This window comes from Canis lupus, chromosome 2, assembly GCF_048164855.1.
Source record: "Canis lupus baileyi chromosome 2, mCanLup2.hap1, whole genome shotgun sequence".
In the NCBI taxonomy this organism is placed as follows: Eukaryota; Metazoa; Chordata; class Mammalia; order Carnivora; family Canidae; genus Canis; species Canis lupus.
Genome location: NC_132839.1, coordinates 23,847,233 through 23,874,055, shown reverse-complemented (window position 1 = coordinate 23,874,055; position 26,823 = coordinate 23,847,233). Strand labels below are relative to the sequence as shown.

The 26,823-nt window shown below is 34.2% G+C and overlaps 1 long non-coding RNA gene across 2 annotated transcripts in view; it reads left to right on the top strand.

Annotated features, from left to right (window-relative positions):
* The window catches only part of LOC140614086 (uncharacterized), a 205,359-nt gene that overhangs the window by 177,508 nt on the left and 1,028 nt on the right, over window positions 1-26,823 (top strand). The window contains exons 5-7 of one of the 2 annotated variants that reach the window (XR_012014986.1): window positions 15,994-16,087; window positions 16,824-16,927; window positions 19,492-19,665. This is a non-coding gene — a long non-coding RNA (uncharacterized lncRNA). Of the gene's footprint in view, window positions 1-15,993; window positions 16,088-16,823; window positions 16,928-19,491; window positions 19,666-26,823 lie in introns of those variants that run through there. The other variant, XR_012014990.1, reaches the window with a different exon arrangement.

The window sequence follows — 26,823 nt, the reverse complement described above, 5'->3', positions numbered from 1 at the left end:
TTATACAAAAATGTATATGCTTTATCCATAATAGATGCAAATTTGAAACAATGAAAATGACCACTAAGTCGAAGAAAGGAAAATATAGATTTGTTATATATTCAAGTTATTAAAAAAATAGGCTACTGATACAAAAGGAAATATGGATGAATTCTCCAAAATACTATGGTTACAAAGTACAAAAAAAAGTGAACACAATAATATTAACTACAGTTATGCAGTACTCTACAGTACCACAATGCTTCCAAAGATCCTGATATATATATAACAGTGTGTATATATATAAATGTATATATGAGTGTATTCATATATATATGTGTATATTCACACACATATATGTATCCATTATCTTTCAAATAAATTACAGGATCTTAAACATGTTTATAGAAGTGGTAAAAATGTTAAAAATAGGGCTGTCTGGAAAACCTTAATTTAACAGTCTTCCTTTTTGTCCTTGTGAAACCATCCTCTCCTTATCATTAAGCAACTTCATAATAAAGAAATTTGACTTTTAATAGATATGTATCTATGAATCCATAGATTCACTCCTTTAGTTATCTCCTGTCTTTGTAAACTCACTTTGAGAATTTCCCACTACATTGTAAGCACCATGGGACAGGGATTTTGTCTGGTTTGTTTAGTGTTATTTTCTGAACTTCTAATAAGGCCTGGGTCAATGAGTATTTGTTCAACAAGTAATAATTTACAAACAAAAACTAACTAACCAAAGGCACAAAATATTTTTTTTCTTCAAGTATTTAAAAATATTTTGGAGCAAATAAAGTTTTATATCCTTTTATGGCCTATAGAGGACTTTCTGTTAAGAGATTAGGTTCTTCTCTCATAGTTCACTTATTCCCTTGCCCTCTATTCCCTGTGGGCAGACATATTTGTCAGTAAACAAGAGAAGATGTATTACTTTTAATTAAAAGTACACATGTTACAAGATAACCAATAGGTAAAGCAGAGATAAGATACCAGTGGCCTTGATAGATAGCTGGTCTGACTGAGCAGCTCCCTCTTATCTCACTTGCACATTTATCAAAGAGTTAGCTTCTGGCCTTGAAGTGTGGCCATGAAGGAATCTCAGAGGCTGGTTATTTGATAGTGAGATGACATACTTATAGCTCTTGACCCTGAATACTCCAACAGTGTCCTGGCTCGTGTAAATTTTGCAGTTCTTGAAGAGTTTGAATTATCCTGTTCAAAATGACTCCTGAACATCTTTCTTTTCTTTTCTTTTCTTTCTTTCTTCCTTCCTTCCTTCCTTCCTTCCTTCTTTCTTTCTTTCTTTCTTTCTTTCTTTCTTTCTTTCTTTCTTTCTTTCTTTCTTCTTTCCCTTCTTTTTCTTTTCTTTTCTTTTCTTTCTTTTCTTTTGTCAAAGGATATAATGACTTTAATAAATACAGAGTATAAAGTCTGTTTTTGTTAGAATTGCAGGCTACAGGCCCAGTGTTTGGCTATTCCCATTTTAACATTGTTTGGGTTGCCAGAAGAAAGAGAGATAATGAGTAACTCAAACTGACACCCTGAGAAAAGCCAGGGATCTTAAAAACTTTATGTTCTTGCTCATTACTTTCTACTCAGCTGTCTCCTTTCAGTTTCTTAAGACAGAGATAAATAGCCATTTCCTTGTTGTAATGGCTTACCTGCTAGTGGGAAATCCTGGTTGGATATATACATATATATATATATATATATATATATATGTCAAATGGTAAGTCTTTTGTGGATAGAAGGGTGTGTGTGTGCAAAGCTTTAAAAACATATCATTATAAAATGGTAAATATAATATACTACGAAGTAATAATCTTCAAATTAGGGTATATGTAACCTAGGGTCACATGAAGATTTTCTGAGGGAACAAAACAATCATATATATGCTTTCATGAACTTAGCATCCATGAGAACAAGCCAGTGTTTTTTTCTTTCTCTTCTCCCCTTAAGCAGATTTCCTCATTCATTTTTCAAAAGATAGTATCACAATTGTGAATTGCCCTACTATATAGAATTCATCAAGGGCAGAAATAAGAGATGATTCAAAATTCTGACTTAGTGTCAGAAAGTGAATGATAGTAATGGCAAATATTTTATACATACATATATATATATATAATATGATTTCCAGATTCTAAAGAACTGAGTGACAATGCCTTTTAATAACATTCTTCCCATTCTTATGTGCATTCTTGTTAAAACGGTTCATAATGATTTATACATACAAAAATGCCAGTATAGGAACTGTATTGATCCTGAACTTTGTGTCAATTGAGCAATATATGATATTAATCCACAGATAATTTTTGAAAAGAAAAACTCCGAGATATTTTTTAAAACTTTTTTATAACTATAGCAATGTATAATATTTTTTATCAGTTATATACTTATAGTAATGATTAGGATACTCTAAGAAGAAAATGAGCTTTAAACCACATTAGCACAGAAAAAAATTCAAGTTTTATATATAGTCTTTGGTGATTGGTAAAAGGCTCGAAAATACAAATATACTAGAATACAATTCTATGTGAAACGTACAGTAGAAATATAGATTCACAAAGAAAAAAGATACAAAATGTTAAAGGAATAGTTTTTCATGTATTTTTAAATGGATGATACTGAATATCAAAAATTACACAAAATATCAATATTTGTAACACACTGAAATTTATAATCTCTTCAATTGTGTATATTTAGAATATGGCTTGCTATGTAACTTAGTAATGTGAGAAAAGCACTTTTTGTTTTCAAAATTCTTTCAAGGTTTGCCAGGAAAAAAAGACTGAAGACACTGATACAAAGCAGTCTGTGTTTGACAGTGCTGTTGTGACTTTGCATTTTGCACTTCTTTCTTGTCATGATATAATTCTTGATTTTATCAATCACCCAGCTGCTGATTTTACGTGCCCCTTCTCACGTAACTAGCTGTGAACATGAAACCAAAAGAATATGGGACAAAGTGGTGTATGCTACTTATGCATGATCACTCTAAAGAAAATTGCTTGCCTGCCACTTCGTCATCCCACTTCGTTGTCACTCTTTAAAAATTCGTTGGGCTATGACAATGGCTGAAGAGTCGTTGGACTCCAAAATGAAAACCACACATGAGAGAGATCAGGGCCATTAGCCGACCAGCCCCAGAGGGCTCACCTCTGATTTTAAATATTAGTGAAATAAATAGGTCTCTTATTAAGTCACTATTTGGAGTGTTTTTTATTCATAACAGCAATATACTCTAAATAATGTAAATGCTAAGTAGAAAAATAAATGGAAAAGCAAATAGCTCCATTATTTCAGAAGATGTAAAAATGTCAATATAGTATAGTGAATAAATATTGTACTGAATTGTACTGAGCATAATGAGCTTATATCCCAGTCCTAGCTTTGACATGATAAGGTTGTTTTCCTTTGGACAAGTAATTTTGCTTCTCTAAAGCTGTTTCCTAAGTAAAGGGAATGGATCAGATATCCTTAAAGTCTTATTACTTAAATTACAGTGCTTTTCTTCTTTTTTTGTAGAAAAGACCAGAGGAAGTTTCAAGGGAAGTTATTTAAATTGGACCTTGAACAATAATTTAACAAATGCCCTTAGGAGATCTGAATCACAGAATAAAAGTACAAATCTCCTGGTGTCCGCTAATAATATACATAGAGAGAATAAATTGAGTTCATAGGACAATCATATTCTGAAAGCACAGATATATTTATTGAATACAGCAGCTCAATAGAAATGCAATGGTTGCTTAACAGATTATTAACAGTAACTAACCCATTCTTATATTTAAATGATCTTGTAATTCTAACTCTGAACAGACTCCAATATATGAGAAAGTAATGCTAGGCTGACAATGATCATGGCAGTGAAAGGTGATTTCATTCTGTTAGAAACAAATAAGATCCTGGCAGTTGGCAGCTGAATATGAGAAAATTAGGAATAAGAGTACTAGAAAATGAGGAATGATTTGCAAGTTCATTTAAACATAGATAAAATGTTAGTGGGGTTTACAGGTTCATAATGGAAGTGCATTATTTGCTCTTTTAATTCTTAAATGACTTAAATTATGTAACGCTATAAATTATTAAGCAACTTGATATCTGACATCATTTACAATTTGCGTCAATCACTAGGAAAGAAAGCAAGTTTTACAAAAATGTAAGTACCTGATGTATATGATTCTTCATTAGGTTTTTTAAAGATTTTATTTATTTATTTATTTATTTATTTATTTATTTATTTATTTAGGTGAGAGAGAATGAGAGGGGTGTGTGAGCAGGGGGGAGGGGCAGAGGAAGATGGGGAGACCCCCAAGCAGACTCCATGCTGAGTACAGAGCTGATGCTGAGTTTGATCCCATGACCATGAGTTCATGATCTGAGCCAAAACCAAAAGTTGGGCACTTAACTGATTGAGCCACCCAAGTGCCCCCTTCATTAGGTATTTTAACGTGTTCTTATTTAAATTTTAAAATGACACTATTAAATTATTTCCCATGTTATTAGAGATGATTAGGCTGAAAATCAGAGAGCTAAATAACTCCTTAATATTTCAAAGCCAGCAAGTTTTAGTGGCAAGATTTTTTTACCCAGACTCTACTGGATTCTAATGTTCATGCTTTTCCCATACAGAAAATTCTGTTGCCTACAACTGTCTTTTCCAACCTCTTATTTTTTTCTTATTTTTTCCGTATCAACTTTATTCAGGAAACCATAAACTGTACCTAGTTAAATACACAATTTGAGGAGTTCCTACAGTTATATACCATGAAGGTATAGACCCTTCCATCTTCCTTAAAAGACTCCTCAGAGTCCGATATAGTGCATAATACCCTCCTCACCTCTGGCAGCAGGAAACATTGACCTATTCCTGCCACTATATTTTAGTTTTTGTTTGATATAAATGGAATCCTTTGGTATGTGTTTGTGATTTCGTTCAGTCAGCATAAGGATTTTGAGATTCATTAATGTTATTGTGTGTCTTATAGCTGTTTCCTTTTTTATTGCTGAGGAGTATTCAGTTGAATGGATGTGTTATCTTATTTTTCCATTCAACTACTGATGGATGTTTAGATTTTCATATTTTTGTGTATTATGAATAAAGTTTGTGTACATACTTCTGTACAAGTGGATACATGTTTTTATTTCTCTTGAGGAGATACCTAGAATGAGGAATGACTAGGTCCTGTGGTAGGTGTATATTTAAATTTTTAAGAAATGGACAAAGGGTTTTCTAAAGTGGTTGTATATTTTACGTTTTCACCAGCAGTGCATTACAGTCCAGCTCTGCTACATCTATCTCATCAACACTTGCCATGGTGACTCTCTTTAGTTTTATCCATTTTAATAGATATGCAGAAGTATCTCTTTGTGGTTTTAATTTTTAATTTTATGAAAGCTACATGAAGTTGAACATATTATCCTCTACTTACTGGCCATCTTGTATGTCTTTTGACTAAACAACTTACTATTTTAATTGGCTTTTGACTTATTATTGTTGAGTATTTATCTTTTACATCCTTTGTCAGATGTTTGTACTAAATATTTTCTACCAATCAAAGATTTATTGATTTCTTAATGTTGAATACTGAAAAGAAAATATTTCAAATCTGGATAAATTTGAATTTTGATATGTTGGTTCTTTCAATTTTCATGCTTTTATTGTATTCTATAAGATCTTTGCCTATTCTATCAAAATACGTCAAAATTTTTCTCTAAGCCTTCCTCTAAGAGGTTCAATGTTTCTTTTGTTTGTTTGTTTTATATTTTGTTTTCCGATATATTTCAAATTAATTTTATGTATGATTGCATTAATTTTTATTGCTGTCATAATACAATACCACACGTTTTGTGACTTGATGTAAATATATCATCTTAAAGTTCTGGATTTCTCACAGGGGAGAAACCAAGGTTTTGGCAGGGCTATATTCCTTACTGGAGGTTCTGGGTGGGAATCTGTTTCTTCACTTGTGTTTTTGGCAAATTTCAGTTTCTGGTAGAACTGAAACTGCTGTTTCCTGCTTGCTGTCAGCTGAGGACTTCTAGAGGATGTTCATAGCACTTGCCCTGTGGCCTTCTCCTCCAATTTCAATGCCAGCAACAGCACCTGGAATCCCTTTCATGTCACATCTCTTTCTGCCTCAGGCAGGAAAACTTCTTCACTTTTGAGGCTTCATGTGATGAGATTCAGCCACATGGATACTCAGAACTATTTCTCCATTTCAAAGTCCTTAACCTTGATCACACATACTAATTCTCTTGACATGTAGAGTAATAAAATCACAGGCTCCAGGAAGATGCATGTGGACATTTTTGGGAGACCATTATTCTGCCTACAATGGGCAATAACATCTTTTTCCCTATAATAAATATCTCATTATTTTAACATCTCAAGTTGAAAAGATTTTTCTTCCCTGCAGAATTGCCTTAATAATTTTGTCAATAATCATCTGACCACATATGTTTCCATCTATTTCTGGAATATTCACTTTGTTTAATTACTCTATATGCTTATTCTTTGACTAGTAGTATACCGTATCGATTACTATACCCTAAAATTAGATAAAATAAATATTCCAACTTTTTTTTTGGAAAACTTATCTGGCTATTCTATTTTGTTTGCATTTCCACACACATTTTCTGATACTTCCTTAGGCCTTTTACAACTTATCTCAATACTATTCTGTGATTTTTAGTATAAAGATCCTGAAAATGTTTTTTTCAAACATGTTCCTAATTATTTTAGGGTTTTGATAAAATTGTGAATATTTTGAAATGATACTTTCCAAGGGCTTGATGATGGTATGTAAAAAACAACTGATACATCTCTACATTAGCTTTCTATCCTTTGACTTCCTAAATTCACCTATTAGTACTAGTATTGGTTTTAGACATTCTTAAAGATATCATATGCAAATAATCACACTGTTTACAAATAGAGAGTTGCTTATTCTTTTTGATGTTAATCTCTTTCTTTCCTTATTACAAAAAACTAATATCTCTATTACAATATTAAATAGCAATAATAGAATATACCCCTTACCTTATTCCCAAATAAGAAGTGTTCAGTATTTTTCAAAAATTGGGTGCTAACTTATAGCATAGCTACTCTTTTTTTGTTTAAGATTTTATTTATTAAAAAAAAAGATTTTATTTATTTATTCATGAGACACAGAGAGAGAGAGACAGAGAGGCAGTGACAGAGGGAGAAGCAGGCTCCCTGTGGGGAGCCTGATCCAGGACTGCATCCCAGGACCCTGGGATCACGACCTGAGCCAAAGACAGACACTCAACCACTGAGCCACCCAGGTGCCCTTCATGGACATTCTTTATCAGTTTGCAGTAGTTTCTTCAAATTCCTTGCTTGCTGAGAATTTTCTCACTAATGTATGTTGAATTTTGAAGATCTTTAGTTGTTGTTTTCATCTAACAAGGTGATCACATGGTTATTGTGCTTTATTCTATGTGTTAGTCCAGGTCTTCTAAGAAGCACATGTTAAGATAGGATTAAGTATACAAAGATTTTATTAGTATACCACGAGTGAAAGAAAATTGAGAGGATGCTGGGGTCTAGAAAACCATCAGTCAACAAAAGTCTGACACTCTGTGCAGAAGAGATGGATAAAAGATTGACTAGTGTTGTAGAATGTAGTGGAGTCTAAAAAAAGCTGAGTTAGGCCACCAGGGAGTTCTTAGGTCAAAGTATCCCACTAGGAGAGTCCCATGTCTCCTAAGAATGAATCTGCTTTGTATCCAACCATGCTGGTCACTGGCTGGAAGCAAACGAACAACAGATTTCAGAGTGCCTCACCTGGGGCCCATTGTCAACTCTACTTTTTGTAGTTGAAAGAATTCAAGGCACACCTCATGGCTCCGTATAGGTCTATTGTTTCTTTATCTTTCTTTTATTTTATTTTTTAAGATTCATTTATTTACTTTAGACAGACAGACAACACGAGTGGAAGGGTCAGAGGAAGAAGGAGACAAAGAAACTCAAGCAGACTCTGCACTGTGTATAGCACCCAATGCAGGGCTCAATATCATGACCCTGAGATCACCACCTGAGCAGAAACCAAGAGTCAGATGCTTAATAGACCATATCACTCAGAAGCCCCTAGATCTACTGTTTCTTTTAAATAAACTTTATTTTTAGAATAGTTTAGATTCACAGAAAAATTTTAAAGTTAACTCAAAGTTTCCATATATCTCACACCCAATTTCCTCTATTGTTAACATGTTACATTAGTATAGTACTTTGATTACAATTAATAGATCAGTACTAATTCGTTAGTCGTAACTAAAGGCCTTACTTTATTTAGATTTTCTTAGTTTTCATCTAATGTGAAAGGTGAAATTCGCTTTCCAGGATCCATCTACAACAGCACATCATGCCTTATTCAGTTACTCCTGTATATACTCTTCAAAGAAAATCACAAGAAGCTCCTTCCATGATTCCTGTGGTAAATTAGTCTCTCTTGCATTTATTCTCTGCCTCCTGGACTCATGCACAAATAAAAGTTTAAATTTAGGGCATTATTCCTAATGCTGGTCTTTGTAACATAAGAAAATAATGGAAAAGAATGGTGTTCTAACATTTAAAAATCCATAGCACCAATGTAGGTGCTATATACATACCTCACCAAGTTTGAATAAGGATCTAGGGAGGTAATGTGTATAGGATATTCCAAAACCTCAGTCTCTTATTTTTATTAGTGATAGAGTGGGGATGTTCCTTTGCTATCCTCATCCTCCAAGTTCCTTTTAGGAGTGGTCATGTGATTCAAGTTTAGCCAATGTCATACAAGAGAAAGATATTGCGTAAGGTTGCCAAGACACAAAGTCATGTGACATCTCATTTGGTTCTTTATCCTTTGCCTCACTTCATGATCTCTATGTGGAATATCAAAAATGTTTTTTTTAATTTTTTATTTATTTATGATAGTCACAGAGAGAGAGAGAGAGGCAGAGACATAGGCAGAGGGAGAAGCAGGCTCCATGCACCAGGAGCCTGATGTGGGATTCGATCCCGGGTCTCCAGGATCGCGCCCTGGGCCAAAGGCAGGCGCCAAACCGCTGCGCCACCCAGGGATCCCAATGTTTTTGATTAGTAGAAGTGCAAAGGCTATATCTTATTATCCTGTGGATGAAAACTAAAATTAAATGGAATAAGAAAATAGAAGGAACACAGTGCCTTTTGGCATTTTTGTAGCATGCACAAGACTCAAACATCCTATCTGCAGAACTTTTGTGTTAAATCAATAACTTTCAAATAAATAAATAAATAACTTTCTTACTGATTTCTTCAGTTGTACTTATTTGATTGTTGCCTTCAAATACAGTCCCAGTTGATATCATAAATTAAATATTTAACATAGGGTCTGGTATATATACACTGACCTTCTTTATTAGATATCATCAGTAGGACATCTACCAGTTCAGAAGATTAAAACTACTAAACCAAATATAAAATGCCCAGAAGATATTAAAATTTGCTTTTTCTTAATAGCACAGACTTACATTAAACATTTTTGTGCAAAATACACAAGGTAGGTCATTAGCCTTTTCCCTGATAAACATTACTGAAAGAGAAAAGCTACCATCTTAAGGATAATAGGGACTCACAGGCTAAAATAAAACATAGCTGAAGAACAGAGGGACTTCAAAAGAAAAAAAGAAAGAGGACAATATATGTAATCTGAAGAATTACTGAGATAGTGAACAAATGATTTAAATTAAAGCATTTAATTAGGAAGAGGAAGATATTAAAATGTTAGATACTAATGAAATAAAAAAAACAATAAGAGAAAAGACTCATGGAAAAGAAATAGCTGAAAAATGAATTTATGAGTTAAATGATTATATGGGGTAAATTTCACAGAAAGTGTTGGGATAAACAGATAAATAACACAAAAGAAAAATTAAGAAATATAAATAGCAGAATCTAAATATCCAAATATTACTATCTTAAAGAGAAAAAGAGAAGGAGGATTAAAATTAAGAATTTAATAAAAAGTTAAAAATAAAAAGGAGGAAATAATGTAATAATAATAATAGAACAAAAATTTCCCAGATTCAGATAAATCTAAAGACTTAAGGCTAAATGGTCTCTAAATCTCTGTTAGGTAAGAAAAGGAAAAGTTAGATATATACCTTTTAGCATTTTGGTTACAAACAGAAAATTCTAAACTTCTTAATAAAGCTAAATGAGCATGGGTGAGAACAATGTGTCAAATATAAAATCAACAAAGGATTTATATCTAGACCATACATGGAAGTACTTCAAACCAACATGAATATACAAGAAAACATGCCTGAAAATCATGTGAAAGATATGATCAAGATATTTACTGAGGAAGATATCTGAAAGTCTTACAAGAATATGAAGGAGTGCTTACCGTTTTAGTAATCAAAAAACAAACCAAAACAAAAGTGAGAAATCACTTTATTTCTTATATTGTAAAAATTTAAAGGCTGAAAAATATTTATTGGGGAAAAGTGGGCATATTTAAACTAGCATGGATTACAGTTAGGAGGTATAGACAGACCATTTAAGGAGCCATCTGGTACTATTTTGTAAGATGTCCTGTAACTTTTGAGTAAATGTCCCAAACGCAAATATATTCGGCAATATTTAATGAATAATTATTCGTAGGATTGGGGACTTATAAAAGCTCATTGTTACAATGTAAGAACAGAAAGGTAATGTGCTCTGGACAAATAATACAGAGTATTAGGGACAGAAGAAATGGATTAGATTTATGGGTAACAATATAGGTGAACAGTATTTTTTAACCTAATACTAAGTGGGAAAAAAATGAAAAAAAAAAAAGAGAGATATAATATCACTTGCCAGAATAAATGCCTGTGAATAGGACATAAGACACTATTTAAAAGAATGCATACAAACTGAAAGATAATATTTTAGAATAATTACCTAAAGAAACAGAAGAAAAATAGAGATAGGAGACAAAGAGAAAAATGCACAGATAAAAAAAGAACATGGTAGATCAGTGTTAATAATAAGCCATGATTTGAGGAGTAGGATTAATTCAACTTTATGCATTAGAGATTAGAGGAAAACAAAAAAGAATTAAGAAAAAAAGAGCAAAGATATTCATTACCTTGACTAAGTGATTATCCAGAGCTTTTAAGCAATCAAGATGAAAACTTTTTTAAAACTCTGAAAGTTTAAATGGTACTTAACAATTTTATTTCAATTAATTTTATCATTTCTTATTTATACCTTGGCTACAGATAAAGCTACTTCCTTATATGTTTCTGAGGTGCCGTGAAGATTAGATTAAGTAATGCAGATAAAGCACTTAGCAATTGCATAAAATAATGAGCATTTGAAAATACTGGATATGTAAAAAATAGAATAATAAAAGGGCATTAAACAGTAAAAATCAGCTAAATTAAACTTTTTAAAAAATTTGCCTCAAATCATAAATAGTATGACTTTTTAAAAAAGATTTTATTTATTTATTCATAAGAGACACACAGAGAGAGGCAGAGACACAGACAGAGGGAGAAGCAGGCTCCACGCAGGGAACCCTGTATGGGACTTGATCCCAGGACTCCAGGATCATGCCCTGAGCTGAAAGCAGACACTCAACCACTGAGCCACTCAGGTGTGCTGATAGTATGACTTCTTAATCCTTATTTTATCATTTAAGCATGTGACCAGGTCCAAAAGACAAACCTTCACAAGAAAGGGCATAATTGACATTATGTAAGAGTGAAACTTCTCATCTGTGTTCATTGGTTCTTATTCAGAGGAAATTGTCATTTCTATCCTGAGTCATAATATGTTACATAAAAATCAGCACCTTAAACAGCATAGCTAGTGAATTTTTTAAGCAATGTTACAGTCTGATGTAAATTTGCTTGCATGCATTTTTTGGTTTGGTTTTCTTTTCCCCTACAATCACTAAAATAAAGGAGTTTGTATTTTCAATGGTTTTGCTTTTTATTTTCCTGCCATATTTCTTCTGAAATCATAATACTGATTAACAATTAAATATGAGACATGGCAGTTATATCTAAACTTCACAGTTAAGGAAACAATAGGCCTTAAGAAAAAGTTTGGATAGGCATACAAAGATTGTTAATTACACTGTAAGTTGCTACATTCAAGAAGTAAACATTACTGAAGCCCCTGAGTAACTCAACTTCTAGTTTTGACCCTTACTACCTAAATATAATGATTACTCATTTCTTAAACAATAGTTCAACAGTTCTGGCCTTTGTGAGAATATATTTTCTACAAATTGCTAGAAGCAAATACTGCTCAGGAACAAGTATTGTCCATGCTATCATTCTTGGTAAGCTCCCAGAGTTTACTCCAGAGTAAAGTCCAGAAATCAATATGATCTACTACTAGTTGATTCTGGAACTCAAAATGCACTAAGCAAGCAGATGTCAAATGTTCTTAGGCACAAATCTACGATAGAGAAACATTCCTCACACTCCCTTTAGGAATTCCCTTCTCTTCCTACATCCATACACTCTCATTCTGTAACCAGCAGTGACTTGATATCATACTATTTCCTAAAATAATGTTCTCAAAGTATAGTGTTAAAAAACCCACACAAGAATGACCACTGGTTTGTTAAAAATTCAGATTCTGGATTTTATAACAGACCTTATAATAAACCTTATTCTATTGGATGTGACTGCTTTATTTAAAAAAAAAAAAAAAGGTATCTCAGTTGATATCATATAGAACATATTGAGATTCTGCTCTAAACATTCAGGGCTGTGACTGCAAAATTTCCTCAAATCCCTGGAGATCTCAAGGCACAATGCACCAAAATGTAGCAGATATTATTTTAAGAGTAAATTAGAAGACTGACTAAACAATCACTATATTAAAGAACGAAAGTTAATACTTTTTGTTAAAGAATAAAACTAACAATCACGAAAGGTTAAATGGTTTGACACATTGTCAGAGTACCTGAATTTTATTTGTTCAAATGAAGATACACTTCATTGTTAATGATGTTTACTCTGTCCCCTACAACAAAGGAATCTTCTCCTCAGCAAGAATAAAGTAGGTCTGCACAGAATCCATGTGCAAAATGAATGTATATTTCAAAATAAAATCCATCCTCCTGAAAGAAGTTTGACAAAATCGTAGAGGTTAGGGTTACATTCTTGAACTTTCTATGGAAGAGAGCTCAAAGTAGAATTTCTTGGGTATGTAATTTTTTTTTTTAACTTGAGAGAAGGAGAATGAGAGAGTGTGGAGAGGAGTAGAGCTGAGGGAGAGGTAAGAGAGAAGCAAACTCCCCATTGAGCACAGAGCCCAAAGAAAGGCTCAATCCCAGGACCCCTAACATCATAATCGTAGCCAAAATCAAGAATCGATGCTTAACCAACTGAACCACCCAGGTGGCCCTCTTAAGTACCTTTTATCTTAATTGTTAAGACAGGTAAAATCAGCCTCAGATTTATAAAGATCAGAGATTTCTACTTTTAATTTTTGGTAATTTTGAAGTTCATATAAAATAACTAATCCAATACAAATTATAGATTTGTATCAACTGATAATTGTTTTAAACAAGTCTGACTACCTTGTTGTTTTGACAAGCCCTCTTCTCCATCAACATTTACTCATAAAATCTGTGCTGATTCTTTATAAATTTTTTGGTGAAAATAAAGTAAAAAAACACAACAGGCACTATGGATTAGTCAAAGAAAACCCTAACACCTGAATATATTTGTATATGCTGTGTCTGTGCACATGTTGTGTGATATGCTGTTATAAGGTGTCAACTTGGCTAAGATGAACTATATTGTATTCCCTAGAATTACCTTTCTTACATATTTCTGGTTAGGGGAGGACACAAGGAGAATTCATGGAGATCTGGAAAGTGGAAGGGAAGCAGCATCCATATTATTGTTGATCAACTGATTCACCTCACTAGTGTGAAGGGCAAGCTGGGCATATAGCTCTCTCCGTTCTCAGGATCAACCATCAGTTTCTCTCACTCCTGGACCAGATGTGTATGCTTACCTCTGGGACAAAGGGCCCTAGCATATGCAGGATTCTCTTATCACTAAGGTCAAAGGCAATAAGACCAGACTGGGGTCCCACTGGGGCTCCAGCTCAAGCTTGTGGGGTCCAGCCTGACCTTCATCTTCCCCATCTTGCATCCATCTTCCTTTCCTGACTGTCTGCCCTGCGGACTCTGAGCTCTGGCAGACAGAGACAACAGGAAGATCAATTTCCTGTAACAAATGCATTTATACATATGTATGTTTATATCTCCCATTGGTTGTGCTTCTCTGGTTGAACCCTGAGTGATATGGTATATGTGTTATGTGTTCTCATAACCACCTTGTGAAATAATTTCCTGTATTATCCCCATTTGGGAGATGAGGAAATGGCACTAGAGGTCAAAAAACCTGCCTAAGATTGCATGGCAAGTAAGTAATGCAGACAGAGTCAGAACCAGTCATATAAGCCTTATTTAAAAAAAAAAAAAAAGGAAGGAAAAAATTGACATTTGGCACAGTAACCCATATAAGTATATAAAACTGCTGATACACAGTAGGTACTCTCAAGATGTCATTTTTCCCTGTTTAGGTGACTTTCCACAGCAAATGTCTCAACCAACAGTACAAGAATCCTTATGAACTGTACAGAGCATGTATCCACTAAACTTGCACATAATGAACAGGAAACACAGTCAATGTTTTGGTTTTGTTATCATTGTACTGTTCTCTCAAGGTGAACCAGAAATGAATGATTAATCACCTGCTTATATTTGGCTTTATTTATGAAATCTCACCTAATCCATAATTTATTGTTCTCTGGAAAAAGTAACTCAGGCACTGAAAATGTGATGTTCCTTCTTTCCAGAAAGGAAGAGAATATGTGCTTGACCTTTTGGAGATAATGGGGTAGGGGATAGAGGTGAATTTGACACTGAATATGAGACTGCCTAATCCGAAGTAGCAGAGAGACAGCAGTAAAATTTCGGGGGCTTTGTTTTTACACATTCAAACACAAAAGACTCCTTTCAGCTAACGTATAAAATAATTTTCAAAGAAGTAGACTGTTATCCATTAACTAGCAGTGGCAGCACTGTTTTTACTTGTTTTGTTTTTTCTTTATTTTATTTTCTTTATTTATTTTTTTTTAATTTATTTTTTATTGGTGTTCAATTTACTAACATACAGAATAACACCCAGTGCCCATCACCCATTCACTCCCACCCCCCGCCCTCCTCCCCTTCTACCACCCCTAGTTCGTTTCCCAGAGTTAGCAGTCTTTACGTTCTGTCTCCCTTTCTGGTATTTTATTATTATTATTATTATTATTATTATTATTATTATTATTATATTATTTATTTTTTTGCTATTTCAAATTAGAATTTAACTTGCCTAGAAACAATGGAAATAAAATACCTGGAATTTCTAATATGGCCGCTGACTACAACTGTTCTCATGTTGCATCACATTGATTTTTTTTAGGCCAATTTAACAAGGATAAGTTTGTGGCATTTTTTTCCTCATTCCTTTTGTTTGTTTCTTATTTCATTGTCAAATAATTATTTAAAATAAAGAAATTATGGGTGTTTTTCCCTGATTGGGGGCAAGTAAGTAGTATCATATTTGGCATATTGTACAGAAAAAAAAAGCTGAGAGAGAAGGCAGACGCATGGGATATAATCTAAATTTCTCATAATACTGGATAGGAAAAAGGGTTTCACACACTAGAGCAACTAAATGTTAATGTTAATGTTAAATTTGGTTCCATGATGTCTGTCCAGAGACCCTCCTCCGTCAAGGGTAAGATGAGACTGGCCATGCAGCATTTTCCCCAGAGAATCCTCATAATGTGCTAATGACAGAGAATCAAGAGGAATGGGTTTAGGAGAGGAAAGAAAGAAAAAGTGAGGGAGGGTATATAATAAAAAGGGAAGTTCACTGGAGACATTTATTCAGACTCTATTTTAAGAAATCTATTCAGTCTCTTGTCTATTTCTGTGTCAGACTGCTGGCCATAGTGAGACCTAAACCCAAGTCTGAAGCTACCTGTGAAAATGATGGCTGCCCTACTGGAAAGATCAGGACAATAAAATCTATGGTACTTGTTTTTACTATTTCCTACTCGTAACAACCGAATCTTGCCCTAACTTCACAAATCCCACTCTCACAGCTTCAACCCACTGTTTCTGGGAATGGGTTTTAGTGGAAAGGGTCTTATTTGCCTTATAAGATACTGTGTCCCCAGAGCCTGGCACATGGTAAGAATAATTATTTACTAACTTAATGAGTTATTTTTTATTAATGAATGATTGAGTTAATCAATCAAAGGAAAGAGAAAGAGTTTATTTTATTACTTGTTTGTTTTAGAAAGGGTTGATCTACATTTAACTTTGCCTCTGGCTTCATCTTTTTTGTTTTTTTCCAAATTAAATACCTGGTTTCACACTTCCACTATCACCCTAAAAGGACACACCTTAGAAATTGTTTTCAGCTACTGGGAACCATTGCAGGTTAACACTAAGCAGTGGCAGATCCACACTGTATCTAATGATACGTGAAGGTGATGAAAGTGTTGTCTATTTTAACAATGATGATAGCATATTCTACTCTTATAAAGAAAAAAAAAGAGAATTTCTTTGAATTAAAAAACATGCCTACTTTTCTCATTAAAAGGCTTAAGACTAAAACAATAATCTGCAAAAAGAAGACAATAATGGTTTCTTTCCAATGATTTCGGCAGTTGTCAGTGGGCTTAAATATATATTTCCATTCTGTGCTATATGAACATCCAATATTTTAATTGTATTTTTTTCCAAATTAACTTTTGTCCCCAGATTTGCAACCACAAGTCTGTGAGATGCTATCTCTCAGAATAGCATGCCTAAATGCCACCTGTAAAAACAGCAGGAAAGCAATATAGTGAGGAACAAAACAGCAGGTAAGATACGGTTTGTGTAAGTGCCAGCTACATATTTGTTAAAGCTAATGAGGTGTAAAAGGTAATGCGACTTATCCTCATCTTGTCCAGAATCTGGAGGCACGCTGAGAAGTCAGTCCCAAGAGAGAGAATGGAAAATTGCCTAGATTGAGTAAAATCAGTGGCCAAGAGGAAATAATGACATTTATTTCTTGAATTTACAATAACAAAGTGCCAAGTTAATAGAGAATGTGTTGGTTTATACAAGCTTTTAGCGATGTCCATTGCCAAATGTGATAAGGGAGCAGTTTATTCTTTTAAATTTTATTGTAATGCCTATTAATGCTGAAGAGAGATCTGGATGGATGTGGGACGTTTCTCTTTGAAGCTGGGCAGTGAGGAGTGCATTGTGGTGAGTTCCATCTTCAGGAATTAAAGTGCCAAAGTAAAATGAGGTCCTATTTCATTTCTTATCATCAGCTAAATCAGGAGATGTTTTGAAATCAAGTCCTAAATACTTTCTATCTTCAGTTGGTAATATAAAAAAAATCTCTCCTCCTCTCCAATAAGATACATCTATGTTTACTCCTCATAAAATCATACTATATTAATATGTATTAAGGTAACAGAGACAATACTAAAAAAGAATTGTTTGAACTTTGTGGTTCAAGTTTATAATTCCCTGCATCAACTACTCATTTTTGGGAATTTCATAAAAGTGTCCTAAAGGGAAAATGGTTTGAAAATGCAGACCTCAATCGATAGACTTTTTTTAAATCATTTTCCTACCTCATGATTCTCAAATTTTAGCATACACTTAGACCATGGAAGTCGTTTGTATATACAAAACCATGTGTACTTTGAATGATTTGAAATGCTTTATTTTGGCCCCATATGCAGACCTTTCAGCCTAATTGCATCTATAAAGCTGCCTACTCTGTATGATCTGAGAACAAAAATTTAAGAATTTTATAAAATCTCTAAAGCTTTATAATTCTTTTTCATCTTTGCAATCTTAAAAATTATGCAGTTTGCTTGCATAATTGTAAGCAATACCTAGGAAACCAAAATCTGTATGGCAGGCCATCGAAAAGTACAGCTGGAATTCTGTGACATTAGCTGAAGGAACACAGGTAGACTTTCTTTTACAAGGAAGTCTCAGCACTGTTGTTAGGACCTTTCAAATGACTGAAACAATTCTCTCACCTACCCAGATTACCTATTATAATCTGTTACTAAGCCAATTGATTATAGATATTAATCACTTCTACAAAATATCTTTACAGCAACACCTAGATTAGCATTTGACAGATGAGTGGAGATTACAATCTAGTCAAAGTGACACATGAACCTAACCAATGCAACTATTATTTCCTTCAACAACAGAATAAATTATATTTTTTCCAAGGAGCAACTAAATGATATGGATGAATTACATTACAGAGCATGTAGGATGAAAACCACGTTTTGTTTTTCCCCAGATTTGTTTGCGATAATCATTTGTTCTTTGGAGGACCATGGATTGTGCATGCATTTTTAAGTTTTAATTTGTATTACGGAAAATTTCAATCATACACCATAATGCAGGAGATAACACAATGAAGGCCAATGTACCCATAATCCAACTTCAGCAATTATCAACATCCTGTTAGTCTAAAATACATTCATACAGATGTACTCCTGCCTGGATAGGATTCTCAATCTATGAAATGTATTGGTTTCATCTAGTTGAGGGAACAGCAGCTTTTGTTTTTCATTTCAACCCTTATGAGTAAAAAGATGTCCTGGATAACCTGCATTATTGTTTTGTTTCTCTTTTAACTTTTTTCCCCCTGGTGAATCTAGTTGAATTTTATGACATCACCACTTACTGAATATATGTAACTTTCCTATCTAATCATAGCTTATTTTTTAAATGCCAGAAAAAGACAATAGTGAGCAATAAGAAACCTTGAATTTTATGACATCACCACTTACTGAACATATATGTAATTTTCCTATCTAATCATAGCTTATTTTTTAAAATGCCAGAAAAAGACAATAGTGAGCAATAAGAAACCTAGGTAGGTAGTAGATTAAAGATTCATCTTAATATTTTTAATGATGTAATTTAAAGGGATATGAAAATAGTCTTTTAGTAATATAACAAAAACAAAGTTAGTGTTTGAAATGGGATTGAAAAGTAAGGTAGGGGAGAAGACAAGAAATATACTTATTTATCCTTTCTTAAGTTTTCAGGCTACAGCACAGTGGATAAAATGGTGGAATGCCACATTGCGTTTAGTCAGTGCTGTATTACTTTAATGTAAAACTCATGCTCAATTGCCATTTTCCCTCTGAAGGTTTAAATGAGCCAATGGATTTTGAAAAATGTCTTGGCAGCTGAAGTCTAACAAAATTATGGTGTTAACAGCAGTTGAGATCTCTCTATTTTGTACCAGAAATAGGTATGCTAGAGTCCATGGGGAAGGGAGGGAAGGCTCCTTAAAATTATTTAGTAACAGAAGTGAATGCCACATGATTATTATCCTTGTCTTAGGGAAATATGCATGATAATGTATTCATTATTGATTCTTTCTCTGTAGGACTCCTGCTTTGGCTCATTGCTCATTTTAAATGGCTCAGTAAGTCACAAGAGTTGTCAGTGCTTCCTCACTTAGCTTTACATCATTTGTTTACAGCATCTGCTCAACAATAGCCTGCTTTATGGATGAGCTCCTATAGATTGTGAGGATTTAATGCATAATGCAGGTGTATATTAAATCTGTTACACATATGTCATGGCCACAGTGGAATTGTTTGGAGACAACTGTAGATAACCCTGCATTATTTTATTTTGTATCCCAAAGGCTTAGCATGGTGCCTAGAACATAGTATGCACTCTATGAATGCTTGTTGAATGATGAATGTGCAAATGAATGAATTCATTAAAAATACAGGGGAAAAAACTTAACTGATTTTCAAACAAAATTGCACAGTGGCATATACTGTTGTCCTCTGCCTGCAATTCTAAATAATTTACCTAATTAAACCTCCTCTTCAAGGACTAGCTTGATCCTCATATCCTTCATAAGCCTTACCCAGTCACTTTATCAAATGTTATGATAACCTTTGACTAATAAGCTGGCACTTTCTAATAACTTAGTTGGAGAAAGAAAATAAACAGATGATACTCTAAATAATCATGTATAAATAGAAAAATAAGATCAATATAGTATCAGGTTTGTACTGTGTTTTACTCTTTAAAACTACACTGTTAGTGTTTGGATTCACATGCATTAAAGTTAAGTAAATCACATGAGTAGCAGTCTGTCCTCAAGCACCTTGTAAACAGGATACACAGCAGATTTTCATCATAATGCAAGTCTGTCTGAAATATGAAATTTCAAAATACCCCATTTAAAATTTTTCTCAGTTGTAGAAGGACTCTTATTTCAATTAACTATTTTTCTATGCAATGAACATACACTTGAAAGGGAAAAAATATTGAGTAGAAGGAGGTTAGCGTTTTTTCATCAACTCATATCATCTAGGACAATCTGAAGTATTGATACCATTTTTTTCACCTGAAGGCTAAGACTAGAATGATAGCAATCATTTTTTGCAAAAACAAAATAAAAGTCATATCAATATAAATATTTAGATTTTTAGAAATAGAGTAATTATTAGTTGTCTCACTATTCCTCCAAAATTGTTGAGCTAAAATCTCGTATTAATTACTTCTAAAAACTGTCTACCTCTTTGGTAAGGTTGAAATATGTTGTCCGAATTATGAATTAATCCAAGAAAATCTCAATGGAAGAGTAAAAGATGCTACATTCATTAATCCATTCAATCCACAAATACTGATATGCTAATTGTTGGGTTTAAATAGCATTTATTTCTTCTCCACTGCCTTTCCACCAGACCCTCTTCCTGGACCTTACCTGGCTGGGCCCCAGGGAAGAGGAACCACTGACTAAGCACCGGAGGGGGTAGCAAGGCCTCCACAAAAACTGGGGTTTGCTTCTGAGGTGGCTGGAGCCAGACTTCTGTGGACAAGTCAGAAATTAGGGCCTCTGGGTCTCAGGGCACCTGGACCTCTTCCCCCAGGATTCCCTGGCCCTGACCAGTGGAATGCATGAGATCCTGTGAAATGTGCTTGTTTGGAAGTGTAGATGGTCTTCCAGAGGAATGGCATTGCTTCCCATCAGATCCCACTGTTCTGTGAACCACTCCTGAGGCTTACTGAGTGCATCCTAGCCAATCCTTCCCCTGCTCCTCCATCAAGATCCAAACTTACTCTCCCCACACTCCTGAAGCCACATATCCTATGTTAAGAACTTGAAACCCTACATTCGACCCACTACCTGGACGACGCCTTGAGGGGCAGAGGGCTTCACCCATGGTGCCTCCCTAACCTCAGGAAAAAAAAAAAAAAAAAAGGAAAGGAAAGAAAAGTGGATAGTAGATATTGAGGTGTGGGATGGGGGTGAACAGGGTAAGGAGGGGGGATTGTGCCTTTGCTATCCAGCCCCACAAATAGGTCAAGGAATCAGAACTGTGGTGTGCAGTAATAACAGGCTCTTCATGCTGGGGCAGGATGGCAGCTCTGGTCTGGGTCTGAGGCATTATCTCCGCCATTTGATGGCAAAGAGAACCTGGTGGATTTGGCACAGATGGAGGGAAGTCTCTGGTGTTGGTCAGGTATCAAAGTTATTAAGGTGCATTTCAAACCCAAGGGCTCCAAAAAGTGGCACATCTTTCCAGGCAACAAGTCCCCTTGATGTTTCCATTGGTAAATAAGGTTAAGCACCCAGAACTTTAGGACCTGCAGTAAAATATTACCTAGAGTGACTTCTACAATGATAGTGCTAAACAAAGTTGCAAGTTTGAAGATATTCATTTAATGAGATGACTTATAAGAGGGATCATTACTGAGGCTTTCATGAGGTCCTGCAGATTTTATTTTCTTTAAGATTTTATTTATTTATTCATAAGAGACACAGAGAGGCAGAGACTCAGGCAGAGGGAGAAGCAGGCTCCATGCAGGGAGCCCGATGTGGGACTCGATCCCGGGGTCTCCAGGATCACGCCCTGGGCTGAAGGCAAGTGCTCAACTGCTGAGCCACTCAGGCATCCCAAGATGCCACGGATTTTGGAATTGCCATATGAGTTTGAACTGGATTGTTCCTTGAGAAATCCCAAATGCACTTGCTTTACAAAACCAATGAGATCATAAAAATACAAGTCTCCTAAACTTCTTCCATTTCTAAGTTCTCTCGATTCACCCTCATCATCGCCACTTTTTATCTTTTGGTCCCACTACCTTTTAGGCAGTTGTTATTCTTTGCTACATGGATCTGGTCATTGGAGTTCAGGGGCAAAGTGAAGACATAGCTTTTCCTGTGTATAGATCCTGTAGGCTTTAGGAGAAAGAAAAGCCAGATGGGATAAAAGAAAGGTTTGGTTATGATGCAACTTCAGAGTGAGAGAATTAAAGTCTATAGGACCTACACACTCTTCTCTTGCTAATTCTGACAGTGCCCATCCTTCATAGCATCATCATGATTACAGAACCTGTGACATTTGTTCTTCCACATTTGGTATTGACCAGGTCTTCAGGAGCTAGAAGGCTAAGATATCCATCTAAGGAAGGAAGTAAAGAAAGAAAGATTGGAAGAAAGTCCCATCCTGCTAAAGACAGAGGAAATATTGAAAAGAGAACTTTGGGATAGTTAGTACTTAACTACAGTAAATTTATTATGTATGAAAGAGCAGATGAACTAAAAAAAATCGCAAGTGGGCCACGATAGCCTCTTTTCTTTCTCAGTTTATAGCATTTTTTGAAGGAAGCTTTTTTTTTTTTTAATTTACTTATTAACACAGAGGAGCAGTACAGTTGAGCCATTGCAAAAGTGGCTATGTTTTTATACAGGTGGGTGATCTGGTTGGGAAGCTTTGGCAGAATCTGCATGGTTAGTCTCCCTGGGTGCACTTGTCTGGATCAGGGATTCAAATAAAGATGTAAAGATTAGGACATGCTGAACAAATACTTAGTCTCCAGCTAGATGTTTCCAAAGAGCTTGGTGGATGACTGGGCTGTATGACTTCCTAAAGGGTCATGGCCCCATCACAATGAACCAATTAAACAAAGAAGCTTCATTTTCCTTATATACATAGAAACTGATAATTTAGTTTTGTTATAACTGTACTTAGCATCTCATTAGGTGAGTGAAATATGTACTTCTAAAGCATAGCAAGATAATATTGAGAAAAAGTAAATATGCTTCCCTCCCCCTTTTGTTGATGCTTATGTAAGTCAGGGGGAGAGAAGGAAGGCTGAGGGGTAGTTAAATCTCATACCAGTAATAAGACTTTTAGAACAATCCACATAGAAAATTTTTCATTCTCCATTAATAGCTCAGTGACACAGGTCTTGGGGATAAAACAGGAGCTTAAGAGAGAAAGGGTCTAGATGTTGATTAATGAGGAAGCTGTCTGAAATGGACAACAGATTTCATCTGGAAGTGAGTTTTATCTTTATCTTTAGAACTAATTGCCAAATTTCTTTCTAGAAATATAGAGGTGCTAGTAACGGTGAATTTATATTCTATCTCTTAATCAATAAAACTTAAACAAAAGGGGTAGATAAAGTAGGTTGACTTTTTCTGCTAGATTGCAGATAAAGACTGAAAGGAGAATAAACAGGTGAAAGTACAAGCAACAGAAATAAATCATGTCATATCTAATTAGTGCAAGTTACTAATTAAAAATAGAACCAGTGATAGAATAAAAGCAGCACCTTTCTTTGTATATCTGTAAAACAGTATAATAAAAATAGCTTTGGGGAGGATTAGTAATTAGAAAGTTTAGTGGTACACAGTTTTCAAAATATCTGCATTTTGAAAAATAATTTCAAAATAACAAGGACTGAGAGATGCTTATTTCTAATTATTAACACTCTGTTAGTTCAGAGAATAATGATAAATATAGTAAATTCCCATGTTAATAGAGATGACTTCTGTAGGTTAGAATTTTGATTGACACCAAAACTCAAAAAGTATATTTTAGTATTCAATTTCATAAAATACTGTGGAAGCATCATTATAAATTCTTTACTACAATTTAGTTATTGCTTTTAATAGCATTCAAGGCTATCATTATTGCTATTTCCTTAGAAATCAAGGTGTATAAAACTTAAAAAAAAAAAAGATGTAAAAGTAATTGGGCTGCAATATCTGTCACCCCATGGATCTGCAGGGTTATATTGGCTGATCTGGCACGCTAGGCTGGTGTCCCCTCCCCCACACCACTCCATGTGCATCCTTCCCAAAGCTGCATGCTCAGGTGAAGGGGACGACATTTCTGTGTTAGAGGAAGACAATTCTTTGGTCAAGGGTACATGAGTACCTATGCTCCCTTGCTAGAACCTTCAAACAACCTCTTGAGGTCCATTTATAGGAGAATGTAGGATACTCAAGCTTCTGAGACTCCATACACATCCAAATGAGGCACTGCATGTGGCAGTCTGACATTCTTTAAACTTAATAATAATAAAATAAGTATTAAAAAAATGTTTAAAGATGGTCTGAACTGCAAGTCCTGGGACGAGTCCCGTTTTCCAGCTTTCACTTGAACTGAACAACACAAAAGCAACATATCACAGTGCTGACTTATAAGGTGTATATTCTCTTTCTTTTATGCCTTTGAAATGGAAATTCTAGTACAGTTATATTTGGAATTGAAACCAACACATAGGGACGCCTGGGTGACTCAGCGGTTGAGCATCTGCCTTGGGCTCAGGGTGTGATCCCAGAGTCCTGGGATCTAGTCCCACATTGGGCTCCCTGCAGGGAGCCTGCTTCTTTCTCTGCCTGTGTCTCTGCCTCTCTGTGCGTCTGTCATGAATAAATTAAAAAAAAAAAACCAACACACATAGAAATTATTTGTTTATACACATTATGGTATATTTCAGTCTTTTGAGTAGTCATAAAAGTGGTGTCTTTTGAAATGATTTTTATAGTTGTTTATTTTTCATAGTATAATATAGCTTTATTTGATAAATTTTTTCCCAAGCTCGCCTTAGGGACAACTTTATGTAATATATAATTCTAATTAAAACATCAATAAAACCATGGGTTTCTATTATTAATATTACTATAATAACAAAACTTATTTAAAAAGTGAGAAACAGGCATTTGCTCTTATTTCTTTACTGTGGTTGTTGTGTTGGATGAGTTTTTTGTTAGGTGAGATTTGCGATATCCATGATCCTGAAAATAAACTTACTGCTTTCTCGTCAGTTCTCAGAGAAAATAAGAAGCTCTTTTACTTGTGCAGTGGCAAGAAGACAAATTAAAAGGAGAATAATTAAAAAGGCTGAATCAACAGGAAAATAAAAACAAAAGCAAAATACTTATATTGGAGTAATCAATGTGCATACAATAAAAGTTAGTTTTCAAAAAAATAAAAATAAAAAAAATAAAAGTCAGTTTCCTAGATAAAATGTTTGTTTAGTGAAATCATAGGATGTTTAGGATGGATGAGACCTATTTGATAAGTCTAACTCAACCCATTTATTTTTCATAAATACAAGCCCAAATTTTAATAACTTTCCTTATTTTAAGACTTTTCTTCTGCTATAACATAGTTTAACTTTTCATGTGAGGTAATATATTTGAAATATATTATTTTTCTGATAGAGATCCATTATCCAAAATATATAAATAACTCTCACAACTTAATAACAAAAAGACAAATCAATTAAAAAACAGGTAAATAACTAAATAGACTTTTTCCAAAGAAGATGTACCAATACCCAACAAGCATATGAAAAAAATGTTCTACATCATTAGTCATCTGGGACATGCAATTCAAAAGCAATTCAAAACCAGTATGATGGTTATAATCAAGAAATATATTGCTAATGGGAATACAACATGGCTACCATAGCCACTGTGGACATAGTTTGATGGTTCATCAAACAGTCAAACGAAATTACCTTATGACCTCCACAGTTCCATCACTAAATAGGCATACCTCCCCCAAAAAAATTTAAAATAGATACATAAGCAAATACATGTACATGCATGCTCATAGCAATACTATTCAAAATAGCCAAAAGGTAGAAACTGTCCAAATATCTATCAATGAGTGAATGGAAAGACAAAATGTGGTATATAATTACAATGAAATATTATTCACCATTAAAAAGAAATGAAGTATGGGGGCATCTGAATTTCTTAGTCAGTTAAGCGATGGACTCTTGATTTCAGCTCAGGTCATAATCTCACTGTCATGAGATCAAGCCCCACATCAGATTCTCTCTGTCCTTTCCTTCTCCCTCTCCCCCTCTCTCTCTAATAAAAATAAAGTAAAATAAAATATCTTTAAAAAGAAATGAAATAGTGATACATGCTACAATGTGGGTTAACCTCAAAAACATTATTCTAAGTAATAAAAGCCAGGCACAAAATGCCATCTAGTGTATGATTACATTTACATGAAACATCCAAAAAAGACAAATCAATAGAGATAAAATACACATTGATGGTTTTTATGGGCTGGGGTGAGTGGGGAAGGAGACAAACTGCTTAATGGCTAGGGGGCTTTGTTTTGGAATGATGGATATATTTTAGAACTAGATAGAGGTGGTCATAATAAGACACTGGAAATGTGCTAATTGTTCCATATTAAATGGTTAATTTTATGTCATGTGAATTTTATCTTAGTAACTTCAATAAATGATACTTCCTCCAAATATTTCATCATAGTTTAAGAGTATATTATCCTGGTATACTTGGTATATATGGCTTCATTCTCTTCTTCATTTCATTCATTTTATTGATTATGATCAACACAATTCCTTTTTTTTTTTTTTTTGATCAACACAATTTCTAAGTATTGAGTTAATCTATCTGACTGAAGTGATAATT